Below are 23,999 nucleotides of genomic sequence, written 5' to 3'. Positions count from 1 at the left end.
GTGGGCTCTGGTAACCCTCTGGGCCCGGCTAGTCTCCCCTGTCTCTGGCACTGCTTTGCCCTTCTGGGCGGCCGTTGCCTTCCTCGGAGGCATTGCTAAAAACATAACATTTTGTCAGAAAAGAAAACATCCTGATAGTACAGCTCTAACGCACGATCTAAGATCCAAAGAAAGGGTAACATCCTGAATGTCCTGTAGCCTCCTGTTTATAGATGTGGTGCACGACACACCGATAAACAAGACTCTACTAGACACGGCCTGTAGACATTCCGAGGAAAAACCGCTCTGATACCACTTCTGTCACGACCCAACCCCGTGGGCCGCGACTGGTGTCCTAACTGGACACCCATACGTACCTACCGGACGGAGTTAGCGTACTAACCAACTAATCAAATTAGACATACACAGATTCATACGGATATAGAATACATCGGACAAAATATATATATACATAGACTTAGACATAAGCCGTTAAGGCTATCACAGCAAGCAGGGTCCCTTATGTCGCAATCTCACACATACCCGTCAGAACAGTGACAACCCACAACCCACAAACATGTCTACAGGCCTCTAACAGACATAACAGAATCAGATGACGGGACAGGGCCCCGTCGTACCCCAAATAAGCACATGTACAGAATATACAACAGCAAAAAGTGTATACCAAAAGTATGAGCTCCGGATCAAGAGGGAGCACTCCAAATCGCAGAACAGAGATCCTATACTGGTGGCGTATCACGCTGTGCGTCTGTACCTGCGGGCATGTAGCGCAGCCCCCGAAGAACAGGGGGTCAGTACGGAAAATGTACCGAGTATGTAAAGCGGAAATGTAACAACAATAATCATAATCTAGATCAGGGGTACAAAGTGTGGCTGACAAAATCGTAATCTGAGTCAGAGGTACAAAAATATGTCAGACCGACCCATAATTCAAATCAGACGTACAGAAGTGCAACAGACAGAGTCATGATCCAGATCAGATTTCCAGAAGTGTGACAAACAGAATCATATTCCAGATCAGACATACAGAGCTGTAACAGACAGAATCATGCATGCAGAGTCATAAGCATATACAGATGCAGATAGCATACACATACATATCAGATCCCGGCCCTTTAGTAAGGGACGCGGTAACAGATCCCGACCCTCTTAGTACGGAACGCGGTGGACAGACATATCAGATCATATGCCATCCTGGCCGCCATCCCCATACAAACACATCATCAAATCATATACAGATGTAAACAGAACCTGGCCCGCACACCGAGGGTCGCGGTGAACAATGCAGTGGAATGTGCACGAGTAACAGAACCTGGCCCGGGCGTAGTGAAGGAAGTATTGAGGCATCCACGAACAGATTAATGAGAAACCATATGCATACAGACTCAATGAAACTGAAATAGTCTAGATGATAGATCAAATCGAATAATCGGACAAAATTCATAGTAGGTACGCATAAACGTCATTTGGGATGGCACGACAGATTATGTCAGAATAAAATGTCTAGAACCGCTCCAGACGTCAGAATATATTATGAGACTCATAACTATGGTCATAACGCTTGTCATATAGCAGACAGAATAATAACCAAAAGTTACCTGTGAGTTCGAACAGAAATGGGTTAATTAGAGCCTTACAGAAAATATCAGAATTACGTGGGCCCACCTTGGGCCGAGCCGAGTGGAAGTACATGAAATTATGGATCATAGGTAATATGGAGTCATTCATGAGAGTCTTAAGGCATTCCGGCTCCATTTGTAAAAGTTGCCTACTTATAGGTCAATTTAGAAGAAACTGGTTCAATCTTACTGAATGATTTGGAGCCAATTTCAATCTCGAATTCCGAGGAACAGGGTCGTTTCTAAGGCTCGCATCTGAGCCTATTATATTTAGAACATGCCTAAGAAAGAAGGGAAAGACTTTACATACCTTGGTTGCGTCCTACGCTCGCTCAAACTCGATTCCCGTTTCGCCCAAAATCTATAAATGGTCATGTTTACCAATTAGAAACTTCAAGCCTTTAGAACTTGAACTTTAACTCATACTTTTCTACAAAAATTTGGGCAGCATCTCCCCTATATATACGACATCCCCGAGATTTAACTCGGCTCCAAACATCAACAACCAACCCAACAACAATACCAACAACAAATGACAATCACCACAAAATACAACATAGTATAAATAGTCTTCTTTTCTACATAAAGCGACAACTTCTACCGAAACTTCATACCTCCAAACTAATCTTATTAATTTCATATTCCTTACTAATCACGACCATTACAATACGATTTGGAGGCATTTCATATCATTTTACACAATATACACAAGATACACAAAATATACAAGTTTTCCTTCAAAATCATAATTCACTCAAAACCTCCAACTTTCAACATAAATGTTCACAACACATTTTTATGTTATCATTTCACTTACAACCATCACTATTTGCACCCTACAACTTCAATTCTTATAATTACATAACCTACTACAAGGTTACATATTTTCCTACATCAACCTTACAACATATTTTCCATAACAACAAGAACCATTAACCTTCCATTTTCATCACAAGACTTCAACAACTCGATTAACATACTAAATAATTTAATTCATATTCCTCCCTCCAACTAGAGGCATACGGCCAACACACACATATCCCCAACACACAAAATTTCATACTTTTGTTCATTTTCACATGCTACAACATATATGTAGAATTCTTCCAATATAACAAGAGAAAAATTCTTACCTTTCTTCCAACTTCAATCTTCCGCAAATGCCGCTCTCTCGCTAAACCAATTATATCACGTCGGAGAGCGTCTTGAGCTTACTATAAATACAAGAAGAACAAGATTTTTGGACCAAAGATTGATGAACACAATTTTTTTCTCTCTTGGCCGAAACCCTTGGCCCTTTTGCTCTCAATTCTCTTCTTCTTTTTTTTGTTTGTTTCTTGAACTTTCTTGAACCTTAGCCCCTTATTATAATTCTTGATCACATGATAAATCACATGACCAATTTATGGGCTTGGGCCTTTAGTTGGCCGGCCACCCCAATTGGGCCTCTAATTTTTAATATTTTTTTTTTGGGCCAACCCGGTTGGTCACGAGTTGGGCCTAGCCCACTGACCTTTCGACCTTAAAACGTCAATATCTCCTTGTACCGACGTAGCCTGGGAGCCCACAACCTATGGTTGGAAAGCTATTTCAATTATCTACAACCTTTATTTCTAGGCGTTGTCCCAAATTCCAAACTTATAATGCCATGTTTTCCCCTCCAAGTCAGGACATCCGAAAACGTTTTCTTAAAAATATTCGTTTGGAGGGCTTCCATTTTGATTTGGCCCCAGGGCCCTTCACGAGTTGTGTTTAACTTTACATATGCGACTCATATAACTTGTCACATGTCCCAAAAAAAATCTTAACGTGTGGGCCCCACCTCAGCTTACAATTAATTCGACGTTCGAAAATGCAGGATAGAACATTTTTCTTCCATTTCTGCACCACTCACAAAGTTAACCCAGAAATCAACAATGTTTCAATGGACAGATGCTTGTGAATGTAGTTTCCAAGAGTTAAACGATAGATTGACTTCTGCCCAGTCCTGACACTTCCAGAGGGATTGCAAGGATATGTTATTTATTGCGATGCTTTAGGCATTGGGCTAGGCTGTGTGTTGATGCAACATGGTAAGGTGATTGTGTATGCTTCCAAGCAATTATGGAAACATGAGAAAAATTATCCAACCCATGATCTAGAATTGGCTGCAGTGATTCATGCATTAAAAATGTGGAGACATTATTTATATGGTGTCTATGTGGATATTTATACAGATCATAAGAACCTTCAGTATATCTTCAAGCAGAAAGAGTTGAATTTGCGGCAACGACGATGGTTGGAATTGCTAAAAAATTATGATATTGATATCTTATATCACCCCGGAAAAGCAAATGTTATGGCTGATGCTCTTAGCTATAGATCTATGGGAAGTTTGTATGATGTACGACCAAAGAAGAGAGAAATGGCTCGTGAGCTCCAGCAGTTAGCTAGCCTAGGAGTTCGAGTAGTGGACTCAGGTAGCAGGGGAACTACCATTCAGAATTCAGTAGTCTCGTCGCTAGTAGCGGAAGTGAAAGAGTGACAATACGAAGATTCCATGCTAATGTATTACAAAGATACACTCCGTCAGAAGGAGGAGCCATCATTTGAGCTTGCAGGAGACGGAGTTCTCCGATGCCGAGGCAGATTATGTGTTCCTAATGTGGCAAGTTTATGCCACCAAATATTGAGAGAAGCCCATTGCTTCAGTTATTCTGTCCACCCAGAGCAACGAAAATATACCATGATCTTAAGTCTATATATTGGTGGAATGGGATGAAGAAAGATATAGCGGAATTCGTAGCTCAATGTCCCAACTGTCAACAAGTGAAAATCGAGCACCAAAAGTCGGGCGGATTGCTACAAGCTATAGAAATTCTAACTTGGAAGTGGGAAGTAATTAACATGGACTTCATTATAGGCTTACCCCGTTCTCGATGTAAGTATGATTCCATATGGGTGATTATGGATAGACTCACGAAGTCAGCTCATTTCTTACCAGTCAGAACTACATATGTGGCAGAAGATTATGCAAAGCTTTATGTTAAAGAGGTAGTGTGACTCCATGGTGTTCCGGCATCTATTATCTCTGATAGAGGGACTCAGTTTACAGCTAATTTCTGGAAGTCCTTCCAAGAGGGTTTAGGGACCCAAGTGAGCCTTAGCACGGCATTTCACCCGCAGACTGATGGACAAGCTGAACGTACCATTCAGACTCCTGAGGATATGTTGCGGGCATGTATGATAGATTTTTGAGGTAATTAGGATGATCACTTACCACTCATTGAATTTTCTTAAAACAATAGTTAACATTCTAGCATCCAAATGGCACCGTATGAGGCTTTATATAGGCGAAAGTGTAGATCTCCAATTGGGTGGTTCGAGGTAGGAGAGACTAAATTGATTGGGCCAGACTGGGTCCAGCAAGCCATAGATAAAATCAAGCTCATACAAGATCGGTTATTAGCAGCCCAAAGTCGTCAAAAGTCCTATGCGGATAATCGTCGAAGGGACTTAGAGTTCCAAGTGAAAGATTAGGTATTCTTAAAAGTGTCACCAATGAAGGGTGTAATGAGATTTGGCAAAAAGGGGAAACTTAGTCCCCGATACATTGGGCCTTATGAGATTGTGCGCAAAGTAGGCAAAGTGGCCTATGAGTTAGATCTACCTCCTGATTTAGAGTCAGTTCACCCAGTTTTCCATGTCTCGATGCTTCCTAAATGTGTGGGAGATCCTACTAGGATCGTGCCAGTAAATGATGTTCAAGTGACAGAAAAGTTGACTTATGAAGAGGTACCCATTGCCATACTAGATAGGCAAGTACGAAAGCTTAGAAACAAAGAAGTGGCCTCAATTAAGGTTTTATGGATAAACAATAAACAAGAGGAAATGACATGGGAGCGGAAGAAATTATGAGATCCCGCATTTATTTCATCCCCTAGAAGAAATCCAAGACGAGACATCAAGATCATAAGGTATGTATGTTTTATTTTTACGCATTTGGGTCGTGTGTGGCCAAAATTCTATTGCTATTATGTTGTGGCCCTGTGAAGCATTGTTATTTTGGGCAGTTGTGACAGGATGGTAGTGCCATATTATAGGGGAAACTCTGCGAAATTTTTATAAAATCCCCAACAACCTAACATTCGAGGACGAATGTTCTTAAGGGGGAAGAATGTTACACCTCGGAAATTTTTCCGTTGATGCACAGTGAATAGACTAATGAAGATCACGAGTATACGGTATTTAAATAAGTAAGGAATGAAATTTTATGACCCTAGTTAAGACTTCAAAGACGTTCGAGGTAGGGGGAGAAAGTTTGCCAAGAGAAGGCAAGACATATGATAGGTATCGAAAAGGGATTACGAGTAACAAGTTAACGAGGATTTAATAATGCTTTGGAGAGAAGTTATAATGTCACCTTATATTGTTAATGAGGTGATAAACAAGTGCTAAGAAGTTTCCATAAGGATTGGAGATCAAACGAGTCGACGAGGATAAAATTCGAGAAACTAGTAATTATACGTCCAAACATACTGGCCGTATAAAACATACGGACCATATGTTGGAGCGTATAATCAGCCCAGAATAACACCCCTCTCTGGACCAAATCTACGGCCAGACATACGGTCAGTATAATTTATACGGACCGAATGTTGGTCCGTAGAAACTGGTCGGGACAGAGTTGGTGTATTAATAAGGGATCCAAATCTTATTTCATTTCATTTCCCTTCCACACCCCTTCTCTCTAAAACATCTCTCTACACTTCTCCCACAAGAATTCAAGAGATATTGGTGATCAAATACATCAAACCAAGTTTAAGAACTCATTAAAGATCATCCAAGTCAAGAAATCTCATTGGAGATGAACTAGGGTTTTGGCTCAAGTGAAGTATTTCCACCCAAAGCTTGTTCGTACAACATCTAAGGTAAGTTTTATAGTATCTACATGTTGTTTAAAGTATTTGAAAGTTGAAACACTTGGATTGTAGAAGGATATAGAAAAATGGGTCATGAATGTGGGAATAGTATCATTGTGAGTAATAGCTTGAATTGAGTCATGATTCTTGATGTGTTGTGATATGGATATGTTATAAATGATGTTAAGAACATAGGATAGACATTTTATATGAATGAATGTAATTGTGTGTTATGACCATGGATATGGATAATGGGAAGTGAATTGAGAGATATGGATAATTTAGATGAATAAAGACTATTGTTATGATATTGTGAATGTATTATTGACGTTTGGGAGTTGATATATAATATGAAAGAAGTCGTATAAACAAAGGAGATGCTGTCCAGTTTTCTCTAGCTTTAGTCATGTATGCTAAGTTATCGATTTCTAATGATAGTATAACTATAATGAAGGTGGAAATGTGAGCATCGAAGGAGAACATGCAAATGATAAAATAGTTGAACGGAAAGGTATGTAAGGCTAACCCTTCTTTCATAAGGCATGGTTCTTTGGCCAATCATCTAAATCTTCCATAAGTCTATGATGTATTTCCAATGATTCGATCTTCCGAGCTAGTAGGCTCGCGATTCTTAAAATGCTACGATTGTACTAAGTTCTTCGTGTGACGAGTAAGCCTATAAAGATAGATGTAACGAACGACGATAATAGTGATAACGATAATGATGACGATGATAATAGTAATGATGCTAAAGATGCTTATGAGATATTATGTATATGTGCCTATGTATGACTATTATGGAACCCCAAGCTTATAAGGCCGGATAGAATATATATATTTATGTAATACGCGTGCACCTCTACAGTTGGGTACAGATAACCCTGAAGCCTTGGTAGGGCCAGGTATGTGCAACCCTGAAGCCTTGGTTGGCCAGGTATGTGTGATAACCGAGCCTAGCCATGGTCGGGTATGTGAAACACTGAACCTTCGTGGTCTGGTATGCTATGTAAATGCTATGTATATGATGTGAATATGTATACGATATAAATATGAGTATGAATACGAATATGATACGAATACGAATAAGAATATGTATATGATATGAATATGAATAAGGATATGTGTATGGATACGACTATGGATACATATGTAAACAAGTACGGATATGAATTCGGATACGAATACGGATGTATGTACACAACCTCGCATTAGAAATGGAAAGTCCCTATGAAAAGCAAGTAAATGCTAATGACGATAATACGATTATCTCCCGTCTTATGCTGGTTATTATGCTTCTATGTTGATATTGATCATGCTTTACATACTCAGTACGTTCTTCGTACTGACGTCCTTTTGTTTGTGGACGCTGCGTCATGCCCGCAGGTGGCTAGGGAGACAGTCTTGATCCATAGCTATATTTCTTAGAGACTACATAGCGGAGCTTTATTGAATTCGGAGCTATCGCTTTTGGTATTGATTCTTTTGTGTACATATGTATGGACGTAGCGGGGTCCTGTCCCGCCTATATGATATGACATACTCTCCTTAGAGGCTCGTAGACATGTGTATATGGTTAGATGTGTTTGGCATTGTCGGCCTATATTTTGGATATCATTTTGTTAGCCTTATCGGCTTATGTACATTGATATGGGCATAGTTGCAAATGATGATATAAATGTATTGATTGCCCAATGGGATTAGTATGATTTATGGATAGAATGTATGATTTAATATGTGGCTCACCTAGATGTAAAGGTAAATGTATGATAAGGGGTGCCTGGGTGTGGGTAGCACCGGGTGCCCGTCGCGGCCCTCTGGTTGGGTCGTGACAATCGTGTAGCATCCCTCTTCTTGAAACAACAACTCGAGACCCCCATCAACTTCTTCTCCATTCTGCATCGACATCTTTTTAGGAAATGAATGGTACAAACTCGAAATTTGGTGAGATGGATCCCCCATTCTGGGCTCTCTCCTGATAGCCTTTGTGAGCTCATCCTCGCTAAGAGTATCCCTTCAAGTTCTCTTCCCAGGCCTTTTCCCATTTCAAAATCATTTCTCAGCATGGTGGAGGCAATTATTATGTAGACTGCTGACATTGGTTTGTCAACCTCCCCTTCTAAATGGGTGGCCGTAACGTATTCCACTACATGGAAAATTTGATTTGTGGGGGCTCCCCTCAATCACAGGTATGATGTTGTAAGAATATTTCTTGGTATCCTTTTTGGTTATAACCACAATTTCTTGGCCCTGCCATTCAAACTTTATGGCCTAGTGCAGGGTTGATGGTATTGCACCAGCAGAACATATCCAGGGTCTTCCCAAGAGCATATTGTATTTGGCAGTGATCGCCATGACTTGGAATTCTACTGTGAAGGTGGAAGGCCCAATGTGAATCTGTAGGTCTACTACCCTCAGGGAATTACTTTGGGACCCATCAAATCCCCTGAAGTTCGTCCCGCTCTGGTGAATTTTGCCCATGTCATGGCCGAGCTGTGTTTATGTGGTTATGGGGCAGATGTTGAGGCTGATCCATTGTCCACAAGCACTTTCCCCATTGCCTTGCCAAGGCATTCTACGGTGATGTTGAGAGCTCTATTGTGGGAGGTTCCTTCTGTTAGCAATTCTTCTTTGGAGAAGCAGATTTTATGTTCTCCGATGATGTGGGCTACAAACCCGATTATGTTCTCTCTGCTCATACCAGCTAGTACATATGTATCATCTAATACCCTTATGAGGGCCTACCAGTACGATGGGGAGCTGGCTAGTAATGATAATATCAATATTTGTGCTAGTGTCTTTTTAGGATGCTCGACAATGGAATAGTCGTTTGGCTGCATACGCCGCTAGAAATCTTCGGGTTCTCCTCCAATTATTGCTCCCTTTTGGGTATTCTGTTTCCTTGTAGCGTTCTGAGGCAATTCCCCAAGGGTGTAACATCTCCCAGAGTGGGTCATGCCTTGAGCCATGACTGCTTGTACAGTGATTGGCTCTTGGGAGTGGGTACAATTTGTTGTGCTGTTTGGCCTACCACGGGTTCTGGGACCAAAGTCTCGAACCTCGTTATATCTTTTAGGGCTCCCGGTGCTGGGATCAAAACTTTAAAATTAGGGCACTCCTGGAGTGTGTGGGAGGCTGCTATTTGTTCTAAAGATTCAATTGCTTTGGGAACCAACGCTCTACAGCCTTCCCAGTCCTCGTCTCTTTCAATCATGTGGACCCCGTTGTCCCCATGGTTGGGTAGTGGGTTTGCATTCACATTGGGAGCTGCGGTTTCTAAGATGATTTCCCTTTTGTCTATCAGATCCTGGATTTTATGCATTATATTTATGCAGTCTTCTGTGCTGTGCCTATTTCTTTCTGAATGGTAGGCACAAGTCTGATCAGCCCTGTAGAATCTGTTCCCCGACTGTGCTGGTTTTGGAGGGACTTTCTGGATTAGGCCCGCGGACAATAGCCTTTCAAAGCGCCGAGCCCTAGGCTTGAGAAGTGTTGTGAATTCTCTTGCTGGCTTTCTCTCGAAAGTAGGACGTGGAGCATTATATGCTAGGGGCGGTGGTTAATTTTGGTAGTTCTGAGGTGGTTGATTTGCTTGTGATGGGTTATTTGGTGGTGGGCGGTAGTTTTGTTGAGGTGGTTGATATGTTTGTTGTGGTGGGGTTTGTGTTACACCTCGGAAATTTTTCCGTCAGTGTACAGTGAATGGGCTAACAAAGGACATATCGTATGCGGTGTTTTAGAGACGAGTGATAACATCCCGTAGATTGGTATCGAAGTGTTGAACAATTGTTAAGAAGGTTCCATAAGGATCGGAGATGAAACGAAGTGATGAAAATGAGATTCATTGAACTGGTGGATTATACGGTCAACTATACGCGTATAATGGTTTTACGGCCGTATAACGAGCCGCAGAAGTGTCACAGAAGAGATTACTGAAAGGTGGGTTTTACGGTAGATTATAGGAACCGTATAATGGTTTTACGGCCCGTAAAATGGACCGTCAAGTTGACACAGAGAAGGGTGGCCACTGGATCAGTTTTACGGTCAATTATACGGACCGTATAAATTTATACGGACCGTATAATGGACCGTAAAATGGCATCGGGACTGATTTACAGTTTATAAAAATATGATCCAAGTTTCATTTTCTCATTTCCTCCTCTTACTCCACGACACATTCTCTCTAGAACCTTCCACACTCTTCCAAAACAAGAATTCAAGTGGAAATCTAGGATCAACTTCATCAAGCCACAAAAAACCTATCGTAAGAACACATCACAAGGATCATTTAAGGCAAGAAATTCCATAGAAGGTCGAACTAGGGTTTGGTCAAAGTGAAGCATTCCAACCCAAGACTTGTTCAACTGTTATCTAAGGTATGTTTCATAACCTTATCATGTTATTTAAGGTATTAGGAGGCTAAGAAGCTTGAATGGTAGAAAGACATGGCAAATAGGTCTTGAATGGATGAATAGTGTCACCATTGAATAATAGTGGGATTGAATCATGAATGGTGAAGTACTATGACTAGGAATACGTATAAATGATGTTTATATCATGAAACAAGTATTAAATGTGCGAAAACACGACAGTGAGCTATACGGATAAATGTGGGAAAATTGGAGGAAAATGGTGGAATGTGGCGGATAGATATAAATGATGGTTGTTGGTTGTAATATTGTGGCTGTTATGATGTACATTGAGAATTGATATAGACGATGGGAAAAGTAGTATGAATAAAGGAAGTGCTGCCCAATTTTCTCTAGAAATAGTGACGTATGCTCTTATGTCGACTAACTAACGCTAGTCCAAATTCTCTCGTGAAGGTAACGACGTGACATCGAAGGAAGACAAGTGAACGATAGCCTAGCTGGACAATAAAGATATGTGAGGCTAGTCCTTTCTTTCCAATGGCATGAATCCTATAGAATAAGTTCTTCTCCCCTTCATGACTTCATGTATTACGAGAAACTAAGAGCCTATATTCCTATGTGTCTATATAAGATAAGAGATATGATATGATGATGCCATATTGACAATGATGTCCTTGATTTCTTACACTCACCTTAAGTACTAATTCCTTCAAGGTGAGGCAGAATGTCAATAATTGCTCCATAGTGAAATCGGGGGATCACGACCTTACGTCACCCCGATAGAGTATAGATGATGTTGAGCCTTATGCATGTATTATGTTAAGATAAACATATTTTGATAAGCATATTATTATAAGTATTTTATGATGAGCATGTCATGATTGCATCACACCGCGCCTAGTTGGTCGGGCAGTCATCGCCAAGGCGGGCAACTATACGGATACACCATGACCTTCTGGCATGGGCAGACACCACTAGTGGGCGGCATGAGATGGTACCCCGGATGCAGAAGGCCTGGACGCGGGCTAATATTATTGATTATCACACCGTTCCGATATGGACGGGCAGGTTGCATGTCATGCATATATGATATGATGATGAGTATGAGTAAGACAGCATATATCACTTCTCCTATGATTATTGTTCAGATTCAGATGTTCATATTGATGTTCTCATTATATTATCGTTGTCCTTCTTCATTGTTTATGCCTCTCATACTCAGTACAATATTCGTACTAACGTCCTTTTTCTTTGGACGCTGTGTTCATGCCCACAGGTAGACAGGGAGGCGAGCTTGACCCAGATTCCTAGTAGCTGTCAGCTGATTGAGAGCACTCCATCGTTCGGAGGTGCTTATGATTTCTCTTTTGGTAGACATGTATATTTTGGGCATGACGGAGTCTTGTTCCGTCCATTTGTATAGTATGTCAGTAGAGGCTCGTAGATATGCAGTGTGGGTTACATGGTCTCACTAGATATCATTATATGTATATAAGTATATTATCTTGATAGCCGAGAGGCAAATGTATATAAAGTATATATGTTCCCACTTAAATTATGATTTCCCTACGGTTCAGGTATAAAATTGATAAAAGAGCATTAAATGAGTAAGAGGAGTAGTACAGCGAGTGGTGCTCGGCGGATAGCCCCGGGTACCCGTCGCGGCCCCTAGCTGGGTCGTGACAAAAGTGGTATCAGAGCAGTTCGTCCTAGGATGTGTCTACGAGCCGTGTTTAGTAGAGTCTTGTTTATGGTGTGTAGCGCGCCACATCAATAAACAATTGGCTATAGGGCATTTAGGAAAAATGACCATCTTTATTCTTATTAGATCGTGCGATAGAGCCATACTTAAGATTTTCTGCTTCCTAAAAGTGCGTTGTGATTTCACAATGCCGCCGAAAGGAAAAGCTACAGCCGCCCAGAAGGGAAAAGCTACGACAAAAAGGCGGGCAGAAAGGGAGCCTCCGGTGAATGTAGAGGAAGGTGAATCACAAAATGAGGCCTCGCCCAATGTAGGAGGGCAAGGAGGAGCCTCGGCTCCGATTCCTCCACCAGTTGCTTCGGGTCAACAAGTGACTGAGGCCATACATTTATTGACACAGTTGGTTGCCGCCCAGGCACAGCGGCAGAATGCGGGCCCGAGTGATCGTTCAGCTAGTACGAGAGCCCGTGATTTTATGACCTTAAATCCTCCAGAATTCTTTGGGTCGAAGTCGGATAAAGATCCGCAAAACTTTATTGATGAGATGTTGCGGACCTTAAAGATTATTCATGCTTCCGAGACCGAATCCATGGAGTTGGCCTCTTATAGACTCCGCGATGTAGCGGTGTTATGGTACAACAATTGGATGGCATCAAGAGGAGAGAATGCATCTCCGCCGGTTTGACAGGAATTTCTGGATGCCTTTATTCGTCATTACTTGCCACCCGAGACTCGCCGAGCTAGAGCGGACAGGTTTTTGAATTTAAATCAAGGAAACATGAGTGCTCGAGAGTATAGTATGCAGTTTAATTCTCTGGCCAGGTATGCCCCGACAATGGTGGCCGATATGGGCGATCGTGTACACAGATTTGTGAGTGGTTTGGGGCCACACTTGTTTATAGATTGCTGGACGGCCTCTTTGCAAGACGGGATGGACATTTCCCGAATACAGGCCCATGCTCAGAACCTTGAGGAACGACGACAGCTGCAGAGAAGTGACCATGGTGATGACAGAAGACAAGGTAAGAAGGCCAGATCCATGGGAGCGAGCAGTGAATATAGAGGGGGACCAAGACAGATGCGTTCTAGGCACTCAGGTCAGTCAGCGACTAGTGCGCCTCCCAGATTTTCAGATAAGATGATTGATCATTCTTTTCAGTCAGGACAGGGCCAGAGTTCAAGGGTCGCAGATTCTCAGTTTAGGGGAGATTTTAGTCAGCGGAGACCTCCAGTACCGCGGTGCAGCCATTGTGGTAGATTGCATTCCGGGCAGTGCCGTCAGGGTTCGGATGCTTGTTATGCCTGCGGGCAAGTTGGTCACATGATGAGAGATTGTCCCTCAGCGAGAGGTAGAGCTGGGACTCAGCCTACAGGGTCAGCAGCTGGGTCTTCTTCAGTACGCCCGACAGCACAGATTCCTCAGACTTCAGCCGGTAGAGGTAGAGGCAGAGGGGGAACATCTGCTTCAGGTTCTGTTCAGCCCCGCGTATATGCTTTAGCTGGGCGATAGGATCTTGAGTCCTCCCCAGATGTCGTCACAGGTACATTGACTATATTTTCTCGTGACGTATATGCTCTGATCGATCCGGGTTCTACTTTCTCATATATTACTCCGTATATTGCTGATTGTATTGGGGTGAGACCCGAGCCAATTAAACCTTTCGAGGTATTCACTCCGGTTGGTGATCCCGTAATAGCAAGGCAAGTATATAAGAATTGTGTAGTTGTTATATGTGATCGACAGACAAAAGCCAATTTGATTGAACTGGAAATGATAGATTTTGATGTAATTATGGGTATGGATTGGCTGGCCTCGTGCTATGCTAATATCGATTGGCGGACGAAAATGGTTCGATTTCAATTTCCGGGAGAAGTCGTACTTGAATGGAAGGGTAATACTGCATCCCCAAAGGGTAGGTTTATTTCCTATCTCAAGGCGAGGAAGATGATAGCAAAAGGTTACATTTATCATCTAGTTCGGGTTCATGATATCGAGGCAAAGCTGCCAACTTTTCAATCGGTTCCGGTGGTAAGTGAGTTTCCAGAGGTTTTTCCAGATGAACTCCCAGGTCTTCCTCCAGAAAGGGAGATTGATTTCGCTATCGATGTATTACCAGACACCGAGCCTATTTCTATTCCTCCTTATCGAATGGCCCCGGCAGAATTGAAAGAGCTAAAGACGCAGTTGAAGGACTTACTCGACAAGGGTTTCATTAGGCCTAGTTCATCACCGTGGGGAGCAACAGTCTTGTTTGTGAAAAAGAAAGACGGATCTCTACGAATGTGTATCGACTACAGGCAATTGAACAAAGCGACGGTGAAGAATAAGTACCCTCTTCCCAGAATTGATGATTTATTTGACCAATTGCAAGGTGTCAAATGGTTATCCAAAATAGACTTGCGATCGGGCTACCATCAAGTGAGGGTAAAAGAAGCGGATATTCCCAAGACTGCCTTCAGGACAAGGTATGGCCACTATGAATTCCGAGTAATGTCGTTCGGGTTGACAAATGCCCCGGCGGTGTTCATGAATTTAATGAATAACGTGTTCCGGCCATTCTTGGATCTCTTCGTGATAGTCTTCATCGACGATATCCTGGTATATTCTCGCACAGAATCAGAACATGCAGATCATCTAAGAATTGTCCTTGGCGTTCTCCGAGCTCGGGAGTTATATGCGAAGTTCTCAAAGTGCTAGTTTTGGCTAAATTCTGTGACATTCTTGGGTCATATTATTTCAGATGATGGCATCCGAGTCGACACTCAGAAAATTGAAGCCGTGAAGACTTGGCCAAGGCCTACGACGCCCACGGAAGTTCGTAGTTTCCTGGGTTTGGCAAGATATTATAGGAGGTTCGTAGAGGGCTTTTCTTCTATTTCAGCCCCATTGACGAAGATAACTCAGAAGTCCGCTAAATTTCAGTGGAACTGTCACACCCCAACCTTACTAGGGTGTGATGGGCACCCGACCCCGTATTCAGAGCCGAGCGAACCCGCTGACTCTTATTACCCACATAGCCTCTTTTGAACTCTCAAATCAAATATATTGAAATACAGAGTAAAGCTTTCAAAATCTATCTTCTCACCGTACTCAATTTAAATATAATCTGTAATCGTATGAACTTTATAACATAACATAAAATGACACATAGGCTGGGGGAAACGATTACAATACCGACACTCTATACCCACGACTCTGTCTGCAAAGTCTCTAACATTACTCAGACATCATAACACATATACTCTGACTCGGCAACACTCCAGGAGCAAGTGGAGCTTGCCAACTCCGCTGGAACATCTTCTATCATAGCCTCTACTCGTCTGGGTGTACCTGCGCGACATGAAACGCAACCCCCGAAGAAGAGGGGGTCAGTACGAGCAATGTACTGAGTATGTAAGGCATGAATAGTAACATAGTAAGGAATATAAATATGAATAATAACAGAATGGAAATATAGAGCATTTCATGAGGTGGAAGAGCAACCTGTACATATGAGTGCCTCTTAGGGCGGATGCCATGCATGCTTATCTCCCCTTTGAAAACATTTCTTGTTCATATATAGAAAATAGAACATGTCATAGCGCCGAACAACGTCGGCTCGCCCACCTAGCGCCGAACAACGTCGGCTCGCCCATATATATCCCGCGTCCGGGATGAATATGCCAGCTGACCAGGTGGCAATGCGTCTATAGCGCAACATATCTCCCTCCCCCCCCATATACATATACATATATCCCTTTTTCCCCATATTCCCCATATACATATACATATAACAGCATGCATGAGAGCCCAAAGAAAGTCATGTATCTATCGGAGTAACGTAAGGTCGGTAATCTCTGATTACATTATGGAATAACCATAATCGCTTTGTCTCACCTTGAAGGGACTAGTATTATAAGGCGAGACTATCAATAAAGGATAGCATTAAGAGAAAACATATGATAAGATCATAAACCTCATAAGGCGTCAATTGATATACTTTGAAGTCTAAAAAAATAGAGTCATAATCATGGAATAAATTTTAGGATCAAGAACTAGCCAACATTTTCATATTCATATTGAATCCATATCTTGAGACTTTCAAACACAGAACCATTCTCATCATGATCATCTTAGACATATTATCATCTTTGACAACATCGTTTTCATTACAAAAACATAGTCGTCGTTATAGTCATAAAGGCTTACAAAATCATAAACCTTTGTTTTGGAAAAGTATAGACATTTTGGAAAACATTTACGGGTTATTAGGAAGAAAATCATGCCTTAGAATCATAAACACCTAACTTTTGAAAACAAGGAAAATATGGGAACAATTATGAAATCATAATAGCGGAATCATGCCTTTGAAAGAAAGGGACGAGCCTTAACATACCTGTTCCGCGTCCTATTAGCTACGCTTAATTGTCCAAGCTCGCTACCGCTATTCTACATTCAAGAAGATTGACGCAATCATTAGATTCATCACCATATACTTGTTTTAATCCTTTCAAATAAATTCACTTATGACCTGCCGAAATTTCGGCAGCATCTCCCCTGTAAATATACCATCCCCGAGAATCTAACTCAGCCCAAATCATCAATCATCAAATCCGAGAATTTAACTCAACCAAACTATCAACAACAATACCAACAATCGTGCCAACAACATCAACAATCAATTTAAGAAACATTCTAACATTAACAACCTTTGTCATACAATTCAACGACATTTCATTTATATTCAATTCAATTCACATAACGTTCAAAATGACTTAGTCAACATACTACTTCACCCAAAACCTTTCAAATTCAACAAGAACACTAACAACCTATTTCCTTCTTTCAAATTCAACCACAACAACTCAACTTTCAATCTTCCAAACACATCTCTTATTTCCAAATTCATGATTTATATCATCAACCGATACATTAACAAATTTATTCTTACAAATATAAGAATCACACCAATGTCACACTAACTTCTTCAATAATGCACAAACGATTTCAAATTCATTTCAAGCCACCAAGCCTTCATTTTACATCACAGAACCTACCACAACAACAATTAAAATACTAAGTAAAATCATTTCATCACATCCTAGCATTATACACTCCCATTCGGCCACCACCCACACACATCTATTTCATGAATTTCATCCATTTCTACACATTACAACATAAAATTAATCCATTCTTTCTACACCACATCACACATACACGACCACACTTCAAAATCATACTTTCATAAATTTCCTTCATTTCTACACACTCTAACATGCATAAATCATTCATTACATATGTAAAAGAAGATTGAGCCTTACCTTCTTCACTTATATTCTCCATTCTCGGCTAGGTTTGTAATTGCAAGAATGAATGGTTTTCTTGCTCCAACAACTACACCACGTTGTAGAGGACCTTCCAATTGGTAGAAAAGCTAGAAGGAAATAATTTTTCTTGATCAATTTTCCATGGCCAATGTTTGGCCATGGTGGCCGAATACTCTCTTTTCCATCCTCTTTTTTTTTTTTTGTTCTTTCTTTATCTCAAATTAATTATGATGAATTGGCCATCTTTCCCTATATATATACTTGCCCCCTTCAAATATGAAATAGCCACATGCCCCCTTCTCCATTTTTCTAGAATTTTCTTAAAAATAACAAATGTGACCATTTAGCTTGTTACATAAGCTTGGTCCATTTAATTATAACTTAGCCCCTCATTTAATAAAAATGAACATGCACCACACGGCCAACATGGCCTTTTTTTTTTAACTTTCTTGAACTTTGTGAAATTCCCATTTTGCCCCTAGCCTTCCGCAATATTACCATGAGCCATTTTGTGAATTTTTCTTTTTTACCCTTGAACTTTCTCAATATTTCCATGCCAATAATGTTCATAAATAATATTCATAACCCACTTGTACATTAAAAATAATTTTGGAAGGTAGTCATTTCCTTTAACTTACCACGACTACCCCAAAATATCCGAACGTACAAAATACGGGCTATAACAGGAACGATGCTTGTGAGCGTAGTTTCCAAAAATTAAAGGACAGATTGACCTCCGCTCCAGTGTTAACACTCCCAGAAGGGCCAGATGGCTATGTTGTATATTGTGACGCTTCCGGTGTGGGACTAGGATGTGTATTAATGCAGCATGGCAAGGTTATTGCATATGCATCGAGACAATTGCGGAAACATGAGCAGAATTACCCAACTCATGATCTCGAATTGGGTACGGTCATTCATACTTTGAAGATATGGAGACATTACTTGTATAGTGTGCACGTCGATATTTATACAGATAACAAGAGTCTCCAACACATTTTTAAGCAGAAGGAGTTGAATCTACGACAGAGGCGGTGGTTAGAATTGTTGAAAGATTATGACGTGGATATTTTGTACTATCCTGGAAAAGCGAATGTAGTAGCTGACGCACTCAGCCGTCGATCAATGGGTAGCTTATGTGGAATTCCTTCGGAAAAGAAAGAAATGGTTCATGAGCTCTATCGATTAGCAAAACTTGGAGTGCGTGCAATTGATGCGGGTAGTGCAAGTATCAGCATTAATGACCCCACAGTTTCATCCTTGAATGTAGAAGTGAAGGAACGACAATATGACGACTCTCGGTTAAGTCGTTACCGAGACTGATCTCGTGAAAAGGAAAAGTCTCCATTCGAGGTTTCCATAGATGGAGTCCTTCGATATCAGGGCAGGCTATGCGTACCAGATGTGGCAAATTTGCGCCAACGGATTTTAGAGGAAGCACAGTATGCTCGGTATTCTATTCATCCCGGTGCAACCAAAATGTATCATGACCTCAAATTGATATACTGGTGGGATGGCATGAAGAGGAACATAGCAGATTTTGTAGCACAATGTCCAAATTGCCAACAGGTGAAAGCAGAACATCAGAAGCCAGGAGGTTTATTACAAGCAATAAAAATTCCTGCGTGGAAATGGGAAATCATTAATATGGATTTTATTGTGGGATTACCCCGTTCACGGGGGAAATATGATTCTATATGGGTGATCGTGAACAGACTCACGAAAGCAGCTCATTTCCTTCCAGTCAGAACCACGTATTCAGCAGAAGACTATGCCAGGTTTTATCTAAAGGAAAATGTGTGACTTCATGGAATTCCTTTGGCCATTATTACAGACAGAGGGGCACAATTTACAGCCAAGTTTTGGAAGTCCTTTCAAGAAGGTCTAGGTACTCAAGTCAAGTTCAGCACGGCATTTCATCCACAAACCGACGGACAAGCCGAGCGTACTATTCAGACCTTGGGAGAGATATGCTGCGAGCGTGTGTGCTGGATTTTGGTGGTAGTTGGGATGAGAATTTACCCCTTATTGAATTTTCCTACAATAATAGCTATCATTCCGGTATTCAAATGGCCCCATATGAAGCTTTGTACGGAAGGAAATGTAGATCTCCAATTGGATGGTTTGAAACGGGAGAGGCACAACTAATAGGCCCCGACTTGATTCAACAAGCAGTCGAAAAAGTCAAGATCATCCGAGATCGATTGCTGACAGCCCAGAGTCGCCATAAATCCTATGCAGACAATCGCTGACGAGACCTGGAGTTTCAAGTTGGTGATTGGGTGTTTCTGAAGGTATCGCCGATGAAGGGGGTGATGAGATTTGGCAAGAAAGGAAAACTAAGCCCTAGATATATCGGACCCTATGAAATCGTCAGTAAGGTGGGTCAGGTAGCATATGAATTGAATTTGCCCTCGGAGCTTTAATCAGTCCATCCGGTATTCCATGTTTCGATGCTCCGCAAGTGTATTGGAGATCCCACAAGGATTGTCCCGGTAGAAGATGTGCAAGTGACAGAGAAGCTAACATACGAAGAAGTGTCGGTTGCTATTATAGATAGGCAAGTGCGAAGGCTTCGGAATAAAGAGGTAGCATCAGTCAAAGTCCTATGGCAGAACAACAATCGGGAATAATTGACTTGGGAAGCAGAAAAGAAGATGAGGTCCAAGTACCCCCATTTGTTCCAAACCCCAGAAGGGATTCAAGATGAAACATTGACGATATAAGGTATGTACGCTTTATTTTATGTTTTTAGTCGTGTGTAGCCATAGATGTGTTGATATTGCGATGTAGCCCTGTGAGGCAATGATATTATGGGTTGCTGTGACAGGTTAGTAGTGCGAGATTACAGAGGAAACTCTGGCGAAATTTTTGTAGAATCTTGAGCATTTAACATTCGGGGACGAATATTCCAAAAAGGGGGGAAGAATGTTACACCTCGGAAATTTTTTCGTTAGTGTACAGAGAATGGGCTAACAAAGGACATATCGTATGCGGTGTTTTAGAGACGAGTGATAACGTCTCGTAGATTTGTATCGAAGTGTTGAACAATTGTTAAGAAGGTTCCATAAGGATCGGAGATGAAACGAAGTGATGAAAATGAGATTCAGTGAACTGGTGGATTATACGGTCAACTATACGGACCGTAAAATGGTTTTACGGTCGTATAACGAGCCGTAAAAGTGTCACAGAAGAGATTGCTGAAAGGTGGGTTTTACGGTAGATTATACGGACCGTATAATGGTTTTACGGCTCGTAAAATGGACCGTCAAGTTGACACAGAGAAGGGTGGCCACTGGATCAGTTTTACGGTCAGTTATACGGACCGTATAAGGGACTGTAAAATGGCATCGGGACTGATTTGCATTTTATAAAAATATGATCCAAGTTTCATTTTCTCATTTCCTCCTCTCACTCCACGACCCATTCTATCTCTATAACCTTCCACACTCTTCCAAAACAAGAATTCAAGTGGAAATCTAGGATCAACTTCATCAAGCCACAAAAAACCAAGTGTAAGAACACATCAAAAGGATCATTTAAGGCAAGAAATTCCATAGAAAGTGGAACTAGGGTTTGGTCAAAGTGAAGCATTCAAACCCAAGACTTGTTAAACTATTATCTAAGATATGTTTCATAACCCTATCATGTTATTTAAGGTATTACGAGGCTAAGAAGCTTGAATGGTAGAAAGACATGGCAAATAGGTCTTGAATGGATGAATAGTGTCACCATTGAATGATAGTGGGATTGAATCATGAATGTTGAAGTGCTATGACTAGGAATACATATAAATTATGTTTATATCATGAAACAAGTATTTAATGTGCAAAAACACGATAGTGAGCTATACGGATAAATGTGGGAAAATTGGAGGAAAATGGTGGAATGTGGCGGATAGATATAAATGATGGTTGTTGGTTGTAATATTGTGGATGTTATGGTGTACATTGAGAATTGATATAGACGATGGGAAAATTAGTATGAATAAAGGAAGTGCTGCCCAATTTTCTCTAGAAATAGTGACGTATTCTCTTAAGTCGACTAACTAACGCTAGTCCAAATTCTCTCGTGAAGGTAACGACGTGACATCGAAGGAAGACAAGTGAACAATAGCCTAGCTGCACAATAAAGGTATGTGAGGCTAGTCCTTTCTTTCCAGTGGCATGAATCCTATAGAATAAGTTCTTTTCCCCTTCATGAGTTCATGTATTACGAGAAACTAAGAGCCTATATTCATATGTGTCTATATAAGATAAGAGATATGATATGATGATGCCATATTGACAATGATGTCCTTGATTGCTTACACTCACCTTAAGTACTAATTCCTTCAAGGTGAGGCAGAATATCAATAATTGCTCCATAGTGAAATTGGGGGATCACGACCTTACGTCACCCCGATAGAGTATAGATGATCTTGAGCCTTATGCATGTATTATGTTAAGATAATCATATTTTGATAAGCATATTATTATAAGTATTTTATGATGAGCTTGTCATGATTGCATCACACCGCGCCTAGTTGACCGGGCAGCTATACGGATACACCATGACCTTCTGGCATAAGCAGATACCACTAGTGGGCGGCATGAGATGGTACCCCGGATGCGGGAGGCCTGGACGCGGGCTAATATTATTGATTATCACACCGTTCCGAAATGGACGGGCAGCTTGCATGTCATGTATATATGATATGATGATGAGTATGAGTAAGACATCATACATCACTTCTCCTATGATTATTGTTCAGATTCAGATGTTCATATTGATGTTCTCATTATATTATCGTTGTCCTTCTTCATTGTTTATGCCTCTCATACTCAGTACAATATTCGTACTGACGTCCTTTTTCTTTGGACGCTGTGTTCATGCCCACAGGTAGACAGGGAGGCGAGCATGACCCAGATTCCTAGTAGCTGTCAGCTGATTGAGAGCACTCCATCGTTCGGAGGTGCTTATGATTTCTCTGTTGGTACACATGTATATTTTGGGCATGACGGAGTCTTGTTCCGTCCATTTGTATAGTATGTCAGTAGAGGCTCGTAGATACCGTGTGTGGGTTACATGGTCTCACCAGATATCATTATATGTATATAAGTATATTATCTTGATAGCCGAGAGGCAAATGTATATAAAGTATATATGTTCCCACTTAAATTATGATTTCCCTACGGTTCTAGTATAAAATTGACAAAAGAGCATTAAATGAGTAAGAGGAGTAGTAGAGCGAGTGGTGCTCGACGGCTAGCCTTGGGTACCCGTCGCGGCCCCTAGCTGGGTCGTGACAGTTTGGTAAGAAGGAGTGGATACACGGACAAGGAGTGGATACACAGACCCTGGGTGGAGCCATGTAGGGTACTACAGTGGTGGTAAAGCTTGGCTATGCGTAATATACAGGTGCCGGGTTGTAGGGAGCTATAGAGTAATTTATGAGGGGTGGAGTTATGTGAGAGGATTTTGGTTCTTTTGGGCTCAGTCTTTGAATGTGAGATATGCTGGCCACGTCCTCTTTCTTCTTGCGAAAGATTCTTGCGATAGCTTGTCCAGACTCCTTTTTGAAGACGCTGCTGATCTTACCTAACTTGAGACCATCTTCTATGGCCTTTCCCATTTTGAGTAATTCAGCGAAGGGCCTTCCGGCCATGGACAACATTCTTTCATAGAAGCCTGACTCCAGTGATCTGATAAATACAGAGACCAGTTCTCCCTCGCACATTGGTGGCTGCACATGGGCTGCCTCGGCCCTCTATCTACTAGCGAATTCCCTATAGTTCTCTGTCGACTTTTGTTTGACCTTCTCGAGGTTATAGCGGTCGGGCACTGTTTCAATATTGAAGCAAAAATGCTCCGTGAAGGATTGAACCATGTCTTCCCAAGTAAGCCATTAGTGCATGTCTTGGTTTGCAAACAACTCAGCAGCTTCGCCTGTTAGACTACGACTGAATAGCCGCATAATCAAGGGTTCATTCTTCTTGACTCCGACCAATTGGTCAAAGTAGGAACGAAGGTGCTCTGTGGGATTCCCAGTTCCATTGAACATTTCAAATTTTTGAATTTTTAACCCTTCTGGGAGGTCCAAATTCGGATGCATGCA

Source organism: Lycium barbarum, chromosome 2 (assembly GCF_019175385.1).
Source record: "Lycium barbarum isolate Lr01 chromosome 2, ASM1917538v2, whole genome shotgun sequence".
NCBI lineage: Eukaryota > Viridiplantae > Streptophyta > Magnoliopsida > Solanales > Solanaceae > Lycium > Lycium barbarum.
Note: the sequence above shows the minus strand (reverse complement) of the source record.